Here is a 16,548-nt window from a genome sequence, read left to right on the forward strand (position 1 = left end):
CAGCAGCTTGATGTTCAGCTTCCACATCCCTCTCCCTGCCTTCCGGTCCTCCCGCAGGTGACAGGTGGCTCGCAGGAGGCAGTGGTCAGAGAGGAACACCGGTGTGACGTCGGTGGTTCTGACCGCGAGGGGCTCTGACAGGAAGAGGAATTCGATCCGGGAGTGGGCTGAGCTGTCCGATCGTGTCCAGGTGGCTTGCGGCTTGGCCGTCTTTCCCGTGTCCATCAGGAGTCTGGAGGTACCGTCCAGCCTGCCGTTGGCGCTGCCGGATCGTCCAGCCGCATCAATGGTGCAGCTGAAGTCTCCGGCCGGGACGTCACCAGCGGCGGTGGGAGCTGCTCGAGGACGGTCAGCCGCTCGCTCCGCACGGGGGGAGGTGTACACGTTGATCAGCCGGAGCGGAGTGCTCCGGTATTTGACTTCTGCTACTAGGAGGTGCCCGGCAACCACCTCTTTGACTTGGGTGATTGCGAAGTTGCCTCCTCATAGCAGAATCCCCAGGCCGGAAGCGCGACAGTCGTTGTCCCCCGACCACACCGACAAACCCCGGGTCCACCAACGCGACCACCTCCGGTAGTTGTGGAGGTGTGGCAGTCCGCACTCCTGGAGGAAGGTCACGTCGGCCTTTACCAAGTTCAAGTACTGGAGCGTGCTGACGCATCACCCGGTGCTCTTCAGACTGCGCATATTAACAGATGCCAGTGAATTGTCCGCCATTAAAGTTCTTTATTGTAACAGCACACTGTCCTTACCTTCACAGTCCTGAGCCTTCATGCCCACGGCCTCTGCGAAGTCCTTCACCTTCTGTGGGCCCAGGAACTGCAGGTTATTCTCCCCTGGGTGTGGCAGTTCCTGTTCTGTGCCTGGGGGCTTGGTGTCTCCCAGGCCTGCTGCCCCTTCAGGCTGTGAGGCGCCAGACGTGGCTCCGCTGCCGGGTTCCCGGAGCTGGGGGTCTCTGGTGGTCTCGGCCTCCCGTGCTTGTCCTTGGGGGGTGGTCAGCAAGCTTTCCTCACTCTCTCTCCTCCTCGCCGCCGGCTTTGTCCGCCGTTTCATCTTCTGGGGCTGCTGCTGGCCTCCCCCAACTCCTTCCTCGTCTGAAGTGGGCAGGTTGCTGGGGACTGCTTGGTCCCCTGCCCTCCTCTTCACGAGCTCCTTTCTTTCCGCCCTCTGTCGTTTGGCCGGAGCTTTTTGGGCCTTCTTTCTTTTGCCTGTGACGCTCCAGCCTTCCTCCCCCCTCGGCTCTCCCCTCCTCCATGGACTCCTCCTCCTTTTCCTGTGGCGGGCCCTGGAGGCTCTGCGAGGGGGTGGGGCCCCTCGGGGTGGCTATGCCTTCTCCTCTGCTGGTGTCTTCCGGCTCTTCAGGCACCGCCTCTGCAGGGGTACATCTGATCCTGCCGGGGCCCTTCCAGTGTCAGCACCTCCCCGGTCGCCTGTGCACAGGTGCCGACACGTTTCGGCACCTACAAGGGTAGCTGTCCCATTTCGACCAGTAAAACTGAAACAGGAGACGACCTTCCTGCACCACAGCACAGTCTTAAACCCCGAGCTTGTGTCACATCCAAACATTTTAAATTTGAAGATGGAGCTGATCCATAATCCACACAGCCATAATCAAATACAGATCTAATTAAAAATATTTAAATAGTCAACAAAGATTTTTGTGTATCACCCCAAGAATGGCCACATAGACACCTAAGGCTATTTAAGCAAGAACTCGGCTGTAACGGGAGCAGCAGTCGTGAGTCGGAGAGCAGGGAAGGCTCAGACGTAAAAGCCTAGTGGAGCAAACATCAACGGAGTGGTTTGAGGCAGAGGTAGGGCTTTGGTTCACTCAGGCAACGCTGAGGGAAGTGGGTAAGTGGACTTTGTTTTTTAATACCTTGCATTCTTTTTGAGGTACCGAGAGCATGTCTGTAGGGTTAGTACTTTGCTCTGGGTGTCAAATGTGGGAATCTTGGGGATCCTCCAGTCTCCCAGATGGCCACATCTGCACCAGGTGCACCGAGATGCAGCACCTGAGAGACCGTGTTAGGGATCTGGAGCTGCTGCTTGATGACCTGCAGCTTATTTGGGAAAGTGAGCAGGAGACAGATAGGAGCTACTGGGAGTTAGTCACCCCGAGGCTGCAGGAGTCAGATAAGTGGGTGACTGTCAGGGAAGGGATTGGAAGAGTTCAGTTAGTAGAGAGCACCCCTATGGTCATCCCCCTCAGTAATCGTTATCTCGTTTTGGATGCGGTTGAGGGGGTGACCTGACAGAGGACGGCCATGGTGACTGTGGCTCTGGCACTGAGCCTGGTTCCGTGGTGCAGAAGGGAGAGAGGAAGATGAGGAATGTGGTAGTTATAGGGGATTCCATAGTGAGGGGAACAGACAGGAGATTCTGTCAGCCTGATAGAGATACCTGCATGGTGTGTCGCCTCCCGGGTGCCAGGGTACGGGATGTCTCGGATCAGCTGCAGAGTATTCTAAAGGCAGAGGGTGAACAGCCAGAAGTCCTGGTACACGTTGGTACCAATGACATAGGTATAAAAAGAAAGGAGGTCCTGAAGAGACATTTTAGGGAGTTGGATAGGAAGCTGAAAAGCAGGACATCTAGGGTAGTAATCATAGGATTACTGCCTGTGCCATGTGCTAGCAAGTGCAAGAATAGTATGATCAGGCATAGTAATACACGGCTGAGAGACTGATGTAAGGGGCAGGGTTTCGGGTTCCTGGATCATTGGGACCTCTTCGGGGGGGAGGTACGACTTGTACAAGAAGTACAGGTTACATCTGAACCTAAAGGGGTCCAATATCCTAGCAGGCAGGTTATATAGAGCTGCTAGGGAGGGTTTAAGCTAATTTGGCAGAGAGATGGGAACCGGAGTGATAAGGCTGAGGAAAGGGAAAACAGAAATAAATCAAAGATAGCGTGCAACGGAGATGATAGAAAGGACAGGCAGGAGATGAGGCTGAATCACAACCAGTGGGATGAGTTACAGGGCAAAAAAGGTGTGGTGCAGTTGTCACATACCCTGTGTCCAGGTTACCAAACCAGCAGAAATGGAGTACACGTTAGAGTCTGGTGTTATCCTAACTAATAGTGTTTTATTAGTAAACTAAGTAATACAGTACTATAAAAATGCAAATATATATAAAACAGGTTATCAATGATATATACAGAAGTGTGGAAATAGGAATCAAAACCAAGCCCTTTCAAAGTCTAGGGGTAAATGGATAGTCTTACGATGGTGAAGAGTTCAGTTCAGTTCAGTTTAGGTCGAGGTAGTTGCTGGTGTACCGTTTGAGAGAGAGAGAGAGAGAGAGAGAGAGAGAGAGAGAGAGAGAGGGAGAGAGAGGGAGAGAGAGAGAGGGAGAGAGAGGAGAGAGAGAGAGAGAGAGAGAGAGAGAGAGAGAGAGAGAGAGAGAGAGAGAGATGATGCCATTGCCGTTGATCTTCCCTTTGTCTTCCTGTTGCAGACACCGACTGTGATTGTACCAGGCACGACCATCCTTCAGTGGCAGGCCTGTCACCCAGGCAAGGGTGGACACACAAACAAGCCCCGACCGGCCGCATCTTCTCACACTGTGAACCTCCGATTGATTCCCCCGAATCGATCCTCCAAACCCCCACCTTCACGTGGGTGCACAACGCTCTTTCAGTGTCCCGTGGTGTGTCTGCTTGTCGTCGCAGACCTGCTTTTTATCATCACTTGCAGGGCACCGGCCGTCCTTCACCTGGTCCCGCCTTTCTGTCTCTGCAAGAATCTTACAAGCAGGCAAAAATGTAATTGGAGCAAAAGTAAGTAATCAGCCATGGAGCTATAACTTTAAATCTTTTTCTCTCTCTCTCTCTCACATCTGCGCTGGGTGCCTCCCCCCTCTTCTTCTCTCTCTCTCATTATCAGCATAGTTCACAGTGGGGTCAACTCTGGACCCCATCTCAGCCTGGTTTACTCATCACACAGTTAAAACAGAAAGCAACAAATACTGGACTGAAAGTGTTATGTTTGAATTCACACAGCATAAGGAACAAAATGGACAGTCTTGAAATTCATCTACAGATTGGCAAGCATGATGTTGTGGCCATCTCTAAAACTTGGCTAAAGAATGGCTGCTATTGGGAGCTGAACGTCCAAGGATATACGGTGTATCGGAAAGATAGGTTAGTAGGCAGAGGGGGTGTTGTAGCCCTGTGTATAAGAAATAATATAAAATCATTAGTAAGGGATAACATTGAATCGGAATGTGTAGAGTCTCTATGGGTTGAGTTAAGCAATGGCAGGGATAACAGGACCCTAATGGCAGTTGGAAATAGGCCTCCAAATAGCAGCTGGGATGTGGATTACAAATTACAGCAGGAGATGGAAAAGATGTGTCAGAAAGGCAATGCCATGATAATAGTTGGGGATTTTAACATGAAAGTGGATTGGGAAAACCAGGCCAGTACTGGACCTCAAGAGAGAGAATTTGTAGAATGTCTAAGGGAACAGCTTGTTGTTGAGCCCACTAGGGAATCGGCTCTGCTGGACTGGGTGTTGTGCAATGATCTGGAGGTGATAAGAGAGCTTAAGGTTAAAGAACCCTTAGGGAAAAGTGATCACAATATGATTGAGTTCACATTGAAATTTGAGAGGGAAAAATAAAAATCCAATGTGTCGGTATTTCAGTGGAATAAAGGCAATTACAATGGCATGAGAGGGGAACTGGCCAAGGTTGAAAGGAAAGGGTCACTAGCAGGAAGGACAGCAGAGCAGCAATTGCTGCAGTTTCTGCCAAAAATGAGGGCAGTGCATGACAGATATATTCTAAATAAGAAGAAAATTTGGAATGGAAGAAGGCTTTCAGCCCACACTGCTGTGGCTGACAAATGAAGTCAGAGTCAAGGTAAAAGCAAAAGAAAGGGCATACAAGGAAGCCAGAGCTAGTGGGAAGATAGATGATTGGGGTGCTTTTAAAAACTTGCAGCAGGAAACTAAAGATGTCATTAGGACGGAAAAGATGAATTATGAAAGGAAGCTGGTGACTAATATCAAAGAAGATAATAAAATCTTTTTTAAGTATACAAACGGTAAAAGAGAGATATAGGACCAATAGGAAATGACACTGGAGATATTGTAATGAGAGGCACAGAGATGTCAGAGGAACGAAATGTGTATTTTGCATCAGTCTTCACAGTGGAAGACATCTGCAGTATACCAGACATTCAAGAGTGTCAGGGAAGTGAAGTCTGTGCATTGAAAATTATGACTGAGAAGGTGCTCAGGAAGCTTAATGGTCTGAGGGTGGATAAATCTCCTGGACCTGGTGGACCTGGGTAATTCCAAGATGGCGGTGCGACACAGCTTGCAGCAGCCACTCTGGAGCTGATTATCTGTTATTTGTGAAGTGGGGTGCCGTGCGCAATCATAATCGATCGAAAACGGACAGGGGAGCATGGAGGAACATCTGAAAATCTCCAGGAAGACCTTCTTCATTGCTGCTGCTGCTGTGAGGCCCGGGACTCTGCTGGGAAGAACAGGCCCCCAGTCCTCGGGGTCACGTTGCCGATGGCCGTTGGCGGGGCCATCTTAATACTCGCGGCAGGAAATGGTGCTCGGAGAAGTCGGCTCAGAGGTTCAACGTACTCGGAGTCCGCTGCGGTCAGGTTGCTTTCAGTGTGTGCTGTGTCTGCGAGGCTGGCTTCGACGGAGCTTCCATTGTGTGCTGCGTCTACAAGGCTGTCGGGCAGCGCCGTGGAAGTCCATAGTGGGGGTATTCCCTTCTGCTGCCGGCGTGGGATGGCGAGTCTGTCGGGACCCTGGGGACTTGTGGAAATGGTGTGGTGATTTCTTTTGAATTTATAGTCCTTTAACATCTTTGGACTGTTTTTACTGTGCCCATAGTCTGTTTTTTTTAAATCAATTATGCTATTGTTTGCACTGTTGTAACTATATGTTGTAACAATGTGGTTTTGTGTAGGTCTTGTAGCTTTAGTTTTTGGTCTTGTTTTGTCTGGTGGGTTTGGAGCTCCTTTCAGGGAAAAGTGCTAAAATGGTAGCGCGATATTAATATGCAGCAGCCTCTCCGGATTCTGGATTGGGGATTGCCAAACGTTATGTGGATTTTCTGGTGTAGTCTGTTTTGTCATATGCTTTTGTGATATCATTCTGGAGGAACGCTGTCTCATTTTTTAACTGCATTGCATTTGTGGTTTCTAAATGACAATAAACTGAATCTGAATCTGAATCTGAATCTGAATGCACTCTCGGGTCCTGAAGGAAGTAGCTGGAGAGATTGCGGAGATATTAACAATGTTCTTTCAATAATCTATAGACTCAGGCATTGTAATGGATGACTGAAAAATTGGAAATGTTACTCTGCTATTTAAGAAGGGTGGGAGGCAGAGGAAAGGAAACTATAGAATTGTTAGCCTGACATCAGTGGTTGGGAAGTTGTTGGAATCGATTGTTAGGGATGAGATTATGGAGTACCTTGAGGCACATAACAAGATAGGCCAAAACCAGCATAGTTTCCTGAAAGGAAAATCCTGCCTGACTAACCTACTGCAACTTTTTGAGGAAATTACAAACAGGGCAGACCAAGGGGATGCAGTAGATGTGGTGTACTTGGATTTTCAGAAGGCCTTTGACAAGGTACCACACATGAAGCTGCTTAGTAAGATAAGAACCCATGGAATTACAGGGGAGCTACTAGCGTGGGTGAAGCATTGGTTGATCGGCAGAAAACAGAGAGTGGGAATAAAGGGATCCTGTTCTGGCTGGCTGCCGGTTACCAGTGAAGTTCCACGGGTGTCAGTGTTGGGACTGCTGCTTTTTACAATGTATGTTGATGATTTAGAATATGGGATCAATGGATTTGTGGTTAAATTTGCAAATGATACAAAGATAGGTGGAGGAGCAGGTAGTGTTGAGGAAACAGAGAGCCTGCAGAGAGACTTAGATAGTTTAAAGGAATGGGCAAGGAAGTGGCAAATGAACTACAATGTTGGAAAGTGTATGGTCATGCACTTTGGTGGAAGAAATAAATGGGCAGACTATTATTTAGATGGAGAGAGAATTCAAAATGCAGAGATGCAAAGGAAATTGGGAGTCCTTGTACAGGATACCCTAAAGTTTAATCTCCAGGTTGAGTCAGTTGTAAAAAAGGTGAATGCAATGTTGGCATTTCTTTCTAGAGGTATAGAATATAAGAGCAGGGATGTTGAGGCTCTATTATGCACTTGTGAGACCACACTTGGAGTATTCTGTGCAGTTTTGGCTCCTTATTTTAGGAAGGATATACTGATATTGGAGTGGGTTCAGAGAAGATTCAGGAGAATGATTCCAGGAATGAAAGAGTTACTGTATGAGGAACATCTGGCAGCTCTTGGGCTGTATTCCCTGGGGTTCAGGAGAATGAGGAGGGATCACATAGAAACATTCTGAATGTTTAAAGGCCTGAGCAGATTAGATATGGCAAGGTTATCTCCTGTGGTAGTGGAGTCTAGGACAAGAGGACATGACTTCAGGACATCCATTTAGAACGGAGATGAGGAGAAATTACTTTAGTCACAGGGTGGTAAATCTGTGGAATTTGTTGCCACGAGCAGCTGTCATTGGGTGCATTTAGGGCAGAGCTAGATAGGTTCTTGATTAGTCAAGGCATCAAAGGGTATGGGGAGAAGGCAGGGGAGTGGGGATGACTGCAAAAATTGGATCAACCATCAATTGAATGGTGCAGCAGACTCAGTGGGCTGAATGGCCTACTTCTGCTCCTATATCTTATGTTTTATGGTCTTATATTTAATGCTCTTTTACATTTATCAATTATTTTACTAATATGGTGCTTGCATGTCAGCTTATTCTCCAGCCACATGCCAAGAAATCTTATCATTGACACTTCAAGAGTTTAACCATATAATTTCAAATCAAGTGCAGGGTCTATTGATTCTCATTGTAAAGTAGATAACTTGTGTTTTAGCTACTGAAAGCTTAAAACCCTATCTGTTTACACACTCTTCAGCCTTATTAATTGCATCCTATTTCTACCTCTAATCCGTAAAGCTCCATCATCTGCAAAAAGTGATTTACCCACCCCAGTATCTATCTCAGAGAAAATATCATTAATCATATTAACCAATAAAGGGCTACAAATACTTCCTTGTGGGGTCTCATTCTCTATCTCATAGAAGCCCAAATATACCTTCCCCACCCTTACCTGTCTAGATTGTCTAAATAAAAAACTCACAAAAATTATATTGCCTTTCTCTCATTCCTAATGTCCATAATTTAATCAAAAGACCTTCTTCGATAATATATCATGTGTTTTTTCAATATCAAAAGTTACTGCCATTACTTCTTTATTTACCTGTGCTTTCCTAGTAATCACCTTTCAAATATAAAATTGAATCCTATGTTGTTCTACTCTTCTGCAATCTGCTGATAAACACATCTCTTTTACAAAACATAATTCAATTGCTCTACTACCATACATTCTCTAAGTTTAAGCCGGCTGGTGGCGTAGTGGCATCAGCGCTGGACTTCGGGGCGAGAGGTCCCGAGTTTGAATCCGGCCAGCTCCCCTTGCATGCTCTTTATCCGAGTGTCGAGCTAGCAACTCGACCTCATAAAAAAAGATCATGGAGAGGGATGGGCTCTGCCAGGTTTCAGATGCTCAAGACACGCCGCTCGATGAGCAATCACCAAGAAGATCGGTGCAAAAAGCTTGTCATGATGGCACACTGACGACTCCACCAGGAGTTAAGGGCATACACACACACACCATAACTTTACACAAATAACATGCTCTAACTTGAAGCATCCTACCTGACTTGCTAAGTAATGCAATTACTTTGAACAATAACTACTCTACTTGAACATAACTTCTTTCATTGTCTGCTGTAACAGACAATGAAAGAAGTTATGCTGTAAACAGAGTAACTTCTGCTTAAAATTTCACTGTAAACTTTGGTTTTAACATAACACAACATGTAGATAAGCCTACAAAAGGAGAGGCTGTACTTGATCTGGTATTGGGAAATGAAACTGGTCAGGTGTCAGATCTCTCAGTGGGAGAGCATTTTGGAGATAGTAATCACAATTCTATCTGCTTTACTATAGCATTGGAGAGGGATAGGAACAGAGAAGTTCGTGAAATGTTTAATTGGAGTAAGGGGAAATATGAGGCCATCAGGCAGGAACTTGGAAGCATAAATTGGAAACAGAAGTTCTCAAGGAAACACACGGAAGAAATGTGGCAAATGTTCAGGGGATATTTGCGTGGGGTTTGAGTAGGTATGTTCCAATGAGACATGGAAAGGATGGTAGGGTACAAAATCCATGGTGTACAAAGGCTGTTGTAAATCTAGTCAAGAAGAAAAGAAGAGCTTATGAGAGGTTCAAAAATCTATGTAATGATAGAGATCTAGAAGATTATAAGGCTAGCAGGAAGGAGCTCAAGAATGAAATTAGGAGAGCCAGAAGGGGCCATGAGAAGGCCTTGATGGACAGGATTAAGAAAAAACCCCAAGGCATTCTACAGGTATGTGAAGAGCAAGAGGATAAGACATGAGAGAATAGGACCAATTAAGTGTGACAGTTGAAAAGTGTGTATGGAACTAAAGGAGATAGCAGAAGTGCTTCAGTATTCACTTCGGAAAAGGATCTTGGCAATTGTAGGGATGACTTGCAATGGACTGAAAAGCTTGAGAATGTAGATATTAAGGAAGAAGATGTGCTGGAGCTTTTGGAAATCATCAAGTTGGATAAGTCAAAAGGACTGGATGGGATGTACCCCAGGCTACTGTGGGAAGTGAGGGAGGAGATTGCTGAGCCTCTGGCAATGACCTTTGCATCACCCATGAGGATGGGAGAGGTTCTGGAGGTTTGGAGGGTTGCGGATATCATTCCTTTGTTCAAGGAAGGGAGTAGGGATAGCCAGGAACTTACAGGCCAGAGAGTCTTACTTCAGTGGTTGGTAAATTGATGAACATTTATGAATTTATGAACATTTGGAGTGGCACAATATGATTAGGAATAGTCAGCATGGCTTTGTCAAAGGCAGGTCATGCCTTACGAACCTGATTTAATTTTTTGAGGATGTGACTAAACACATTGGTGAAGATAGAGTCGTAGGTGTAGTAAATATAGATTTTAGCCAGGCATTTGATGAGGTACCCTATGTAAAGCTTATTGAGGAAGTAAGGAGGCATGGGATCCAAGGGGATATTGCTTTGTGGATCCAGAATTGGTTTGCACACAGAAGGCAGAGTGGTTGTGGACTAATGAGAAGGGGTAGGAGGGGAACCAGAATGGGGAAATGAAAAAGAGAGAAGGAGTGGGGGAAGAAATTACTGGAAGCAGAGAAAGCAATGTTCATGCCATCAGGCTGGAGGCTATCCAGACATATTGCCAGTCTGTGGAGGTAGTTCTAATATCAACAAGTTCCTCTTAAAATTTTAATTTTCTTATACTTGTGGCATTATCTCCACTTTCTCCAATGAAAGAGGAATGTCTGATTGACAAACCAACCAACACATTAATCTGGTTTAAAAGAAGCTTAGAACTTCCAGCAAAAACTATTTTTTTGCAGTACAAGGTGCTTGATGGCTTTTATTGACAATGGTTAGAAATTCAAATACAGCTCATTTTGAGAGATATAAACAATTATTTCAGTAGCAAGCTAAAGTAGATAATTGTGGTTAATAAAAATTACAGCTAATCAAAAAGCAATGCCCACAGCAGAAAGGCTTTGACATTAAAATCATCACCATAGCTGGATCCTCTACCATCCATCAACCCTTCCACAATGTATTTAGTTGATGTTATGTTAGAATGATTAACATACTCTGGATAATGATTTTAGCAAATTTAAACCTAGAAACACAGTGTCAAAAAAAATCACCATTTAGATAACAGAATAGAAATTATTATTGTAAATTTTAAGCTTTAAGCAGAAAGGATGAGAGGAAAGGATATAAACTGGTAGACAAAAATCAAATTTTAATCTGAGATTTATCAGCAAACTGCTCAAAATCTGGGATAAACCTTTGGATACACAAGTGAAAATTTCAACAAGAATGCAAAGGGCTATATTGGAGGAGGAGGAAGGTCTGTCTCCAAATGGCCAAATTAAAATTTGTAAAGAGTCCTGATGAACGAGATGCAAAGGTCATTAAAAGTTTGAAGTTCCATTATCCAACATCTTATTACAGTTGTCACCTTCTATCATTCTTTAGGAATATCAAAAAATAACTTATGGCCTAAAGTAATGGTGGTAAATTTTTTACATGAGACAAACTCCCCTCTCTTACATGTGCCTCTTGTTTTACTAAAGGACTTGAAGCACATAATTTCCATTCTCTCCACTCCTGTTAAAAATGTATTTCATCATTCAATTTATTTTACTTGACAGATCATCAATATAGGATCACTATGATTTATATATAGTGCATTTTGTGCTATCTTATTTTGATTTATAATAAGTATCCTTATGAACTCTGTATTTGTGTATATGAAATTCAACAAAAATATCAGAAAAAGAAAGAAAACGACAATGCAAAAATATAACGTAAAAGTATAATGAATATTTATAATAATCAGGGCATAATTATACTAAGTTCCACACCATTTTTTCAACCACCAATAAATTCTATTCTAGTAAATCCCCTGGGAAACCCTTAGGTTATTTTGAAAAAAGGTTTCATGATTACACTGTCAAACTTGCTATTGTAGACATTAGCCAATTGATTTGAAGATATGTGGGTTACAAGGCACTTTATTTAGGGATCATTGAGCCTCCCATAAAACAAGATGCTCTGTGTCTTTTTGTGACGTATAAAGAACAGGAATGGATGGTCAGCCATAAATTCTTCTAAGGTTGCCATTGAACATCCCACCATGCAAATTGCTGTGGCAGCAGCTGCTTCTGTGCCTTCCTCATTAACTTCTACAAAGGATTGATGAAAGACTTTTGACAAAGAGAGATCATTACTGTTACTCATTCCAGAGAAATTAGCTTTCCCTATATCAAAAGCATCTTCCATCCCCATTTGGGAGAGGATTGATGTAAGATCATACTTTTCCTCCAGCCTGAATTTGGGTAGAGTGACCCAGACGTTTGTGTTGTACATGATTTTTGGGTTGGTCCAATTTCTCAGGCAATCCAGAGTGAAACTACGTTGAAGCTAAAAATAAACAGAAAATGAAGTTAGCATTAAGTTGTTGAAGTTATTAAGTTATCTAAATTGTCAAAGAATTTTAAATCAATTACAGTAATTCTGAGTGATGCAAAGTCAGTACCACAGTAGCGTAACATTTAGCACAACGCTATTTGATGCACCATCAATAACTCACACTGAGACGTAAGGCGAGATATCGGCTTTTATTGACTGGAAGAAGGAACCAGGAGTGAGTGTCTATCATACAATGTCTTGGAGACTGAGGCCGAGTGTCAGGCCGCAGATCTCCTTTATACAGGGGCCTGTGGGAGGAGCCACAGGAGCAGTCAGCAGGGGCGTGTCCCGACAGGCACATAGTTCACCACACTATTACAGCATTGGGTTTCAGAGTTTCGAGTTCAGTCTTGACGTCTTCTGTAAGAAGTCTCTGTATGTCAACCCCATGGAGTGCGTGGATTTTCTCCAGGTCCTCTAGATTCCTTCCACGGCCCAAAGATGTAACGGGTAGGTTAACTGGTCATTGTAAGTCATCTCGTGATTAGATCAGGGTTAGATAGGTAATGCCGGGGGCTCCTGGGCCAAAAGGGCCTATTGTGCGCTGTATCTCAAGATAAATAAATAACATCAGGATATTATGTCTGTAATTCTGTGACTTTAAAAGATATAGTCAGCCTATGAAGTACATTCATAAAGCAAGTGGTAAAGCAGGAAAAATATGAAAATCTATGGACTCAGTAGGTCATATATCGACAGCAGATTACGTATCCAGTCAGCTTGCTGAAACTTTAGAGATAATTTGCTTAAGTGCGCACATGACCACCAGATAGTGTGGCAGTTGAATCAGCATTAGCAACAGCATAGCTAAGACTTTACCTTTCCCCAGGGAGTAGATTTCAAACAAGATTGTAGAAATACATAAACAGAAGGAAATTATTAATTAAATATATTACAAAATTCTTGTACCTAATAAAGTGACCACTGAGTTTATGTTTGTGGTTTTCTGCTGATGTAGCCCATCCATGCCAAGGTTTGACATGTTGTGTGTTCAGAGATGTTCTTCTACACACCACTGTTGTAACCTGTAGCTATTTGAATTAGTGTTGCCTTCCTGTCAGCTTGAACCAGTCTGGCCATTCTCCTCTGAATCTCTCGCTACCAAGGTATTTTTGACCAGTTGCTTGCTGGATTCTTATTTTTTGGGGTTTTTTTTTGCATCATTCTCTTTAAACTCTAGAGACTATCATACATGAAAATCCCAGGAGATCAGCAGCTTTTGAAATAATCAAACAACCTCAACCGGTCGCGAACAATCAGTCTATGGTCAAAGTCACTTAGATCTCATTTCTTTCCTATTCTGATATTTGGTCTGAGCACAACTGGCCCTCTTGACCATGTCTGCATTCTTTGATACATTGAGTTGCTGCTATATGATTGGCTGAGTAGATATATACATTAATGTGCAGCTGTAAAGTGTACCTAATAAAGTGGCCACTGAGTGTATAATTTATATGCATTTTCAATGATATTATTTATCCATCTGTATTTACAATCTATAGTATCCTATTGTTCCATTTGTGTTTTATTTCGATTTATTTGGCAAGAAGGCTGAAGTACAGGTGTTAATGCATTAATTCAGATTAGGTAGCCCCAAAAGATAACAGTTTGAAAATTTAGCTCGGAAGGAGTGAACTCCATTGAATCAAGACACTTTCACATTGGCAACATTCATCCTGAAAATAGAAAGAAGCTTCATTTGTGCTTCAGGAGTATAAGTGGATCAGCAACTGTAAAAATAGATCAGCCATCATGAAGTGGCAGAGCACACGCGATGGGCCAAATATCCTAATTCTGCTCCTATATCTTATGGTATATAGAAACAGGTGTGACTAGTTGAGGCTGTTGCAGCAGTCCATAGGACTATATCTAACCTAGCAGACCCATGCCCTGGAACTTGAATGAGTGTAAATTGAGGACAAATTGTATTTTATGTGCATTTTGTTGTGTTGAAATTCTTGCCACTGGAAAAACTGAATGGACACAATTCACCCTAACAATAAAGTCCTTTCCCTGTCACATCTCCTGCAATACGATGATGTTGTTAGCATCAGCAGATCTTATTAATTAGTTAAAAAACTACAAACTGGACTGAAATGTCACAGTCCAGATAAATAATTTATAATATATTAAGGAGTGCATCACACTGAAGATTTGTGAATAATACATGAATTAAAGTATTCATCAGGAATACTGTTTTTTTTAAAAGTAATGAAGCTCCCACTCTCATCCGTATTACAAATAATTCATTGCAGTAGTCCTTTGTAAAGATCAGCTACTCATCAAATGAGCCTGGGATCAATCACAGCAACAGGGCATGGACAGCCTGCTCCATTCACACAGTTCCAAGCAACAACACAATTCCTATGCATAAGGAAATGAATGGCACAGCAGCTGCTTATCTGACTGTAAGACCATGTATTTGAAATGCACAAGCTAAGCTTCTACCCTCCTAAAGGGAATTAAACTGTCAAAATTGAGCTCTTAAGATATCCAAATTTTGAGGTTGTATTTTGGTGTTAGAACAGCACAGTACAACCTCTTCAGCTCACAATGTCGAGTTGATCTTTCAACCTACTCTAAGATCAATCTAACCTTTCCCTAATACATAGTCCTCCATTTTCTATCATACATGCACCTATCTAAGAGTTTCTTAAATGACCCTAGTGTATCTACTTCTACCACTGCTCCTGGCAAAGTGTTTAATGCACATATCACTCTCTGTCAGAAGAACATCCCCCCTATACTTTCCTCCAATCACCTTAAAATTATGCCCCATTATGTTAGTCATTCCACTCTGAAAAAAAATGTCTCTGGCTACTTATCCAAACCTCGTACATTGTACACCTCTATCAAGTACCTCTCATCCTCCTTCACTCCAAAGAAGGAAAACCTTAGCTTGTTCAAACTATTTTCATAAAATATGTCCTTTAATCCAGGCAGCATCCTGGTAAATCACCTCTGCACCTTCTCTGAAGCTTCCTATAATGAGATGACTAAAACTGAATACAATATCCAAAGAGTGAATTAATCAAAGGATTTATAGAAATGCAACATTACTTTGCAGCTCTTGAACTGAATACCCAACTAATAAATACCAAAATACCATATGCCTTCGTAACAACCATATCAACTTGCGTGGCAATGCTGAGGGATCTATGGACATGGATCCCAAGATATTTCTGCTTCTCCACGCTGCTAAGAATTCTGCCATTAATGCTTTATTTTGCCTTCAAATTCAACCTTCTAAAATGAATCACTTTACACTTTTCTAGGTTGAACTTCATATGCTACTTCTCAGCCCAGCTCTGCATCCTGTCAATGTCCCGCTATGTCAATCTACAACAAACCTGCATACTACCCACAATTCCATCAACCTTCTTGTTGCCTACAGTCCTACTAATCAATGCTTCCTCTTTCTCAACCATTTATAAAAATTACAAGGTGCAGGTGTCCCAGAAGAGATCTGGTCACTAATCACTGACTCCAGAAAGAATACGCTCCATCTATTACCACCCTTTGTCTTCTTTGGGCAAGCCAGTTCTAAATCCACACAGCAAAGTTTCCCTGGATCTCATGCCTTCTGACTTTTTGAATGAACCTTCCATGGGGAACTTTATCAAATGCCTTATTAAAATCCCTATAAACTACATCCACTTCATCAGCATGTTTCATCATATCCTCAAAGAATTCAATCAGGGTTGTGAGGCATGATCAGCCTCTTAAAGCTATACTGAATATCCCTAATCAGAAAATGCTTCTCCAAGTGCTTATGAATGCTGTCTCTAAGAAGCTTCTCCAATAATTTGCTCATCACCGAATTAAGATACACTGGCCAATAATTCCAAGGGTTAATTCCCTTTCTTGAACAAAGGAATAAGATTTGCCATTCTCCAATCATCTGGGACAATTTCTGCAGTGAGGACATAAAAATTATTTCCAAAGGCACAACAATCTCTTCCCTCGCTTCCTGTAGTAACCTGGGGTATATTCCATTTGGCCCCAGAGACTTATCTAACCTAATATCATTTTAAAGTTTCAGCACATCCTCTTTCTGAATGTCGACACATTCAAGCATATCAGCCTGCTTTACATTGTCTTCACAAACATCAAGGTCCACCTCACTGATGAATACTAAAGCAAATTAGCCATTAAGGACTTGTCATACCTCCTCTGATTCCAGGTTCGTATTTCCTCTACTATCCCTGATTGGCCTGCCTCAATAAGGCCATCCTCCTGTTCATCATAAATATGTAGAACATCTTGGGGTTTTCCTTAATTCTATTTGCCATGGTCTTCTCATGCCACCTTCTCGCTTTCCTAAGTCTATTCTTCAGCTCCTATCTTGTAACC

The 16,548-nt window shown here is 43.1% G+C and overlaps 1 pseudogene; it reads right to left on the minus strand.

Annotated features, from left to right (window-relative positions):
- Positions 1-7,582: 7,582 nt before the first annotated feature.
- The window catches only part of LOC132378406 (leukocyte elastase inhibitor-like), a 41,777-nt pseudogene continuing 32,811 nt past the window's right edge, over positions 7,583-16,548 (minus strand).

This window comes from Hypanus sabinus, chromosome 20 (assembly GCF_030144855.1).
Source record: "Hypanus sabinus isolate sHypSab1 chromosome 20, sHypSab1.hap1, whole genome shotgun sequence".
Lineage (NCBI taxonomy): Eukaryota > Metazoa > Chordata > Chondrichthyes > Myliobatiformes > Dasyatidae > Hypanus > Hypanus sabinus.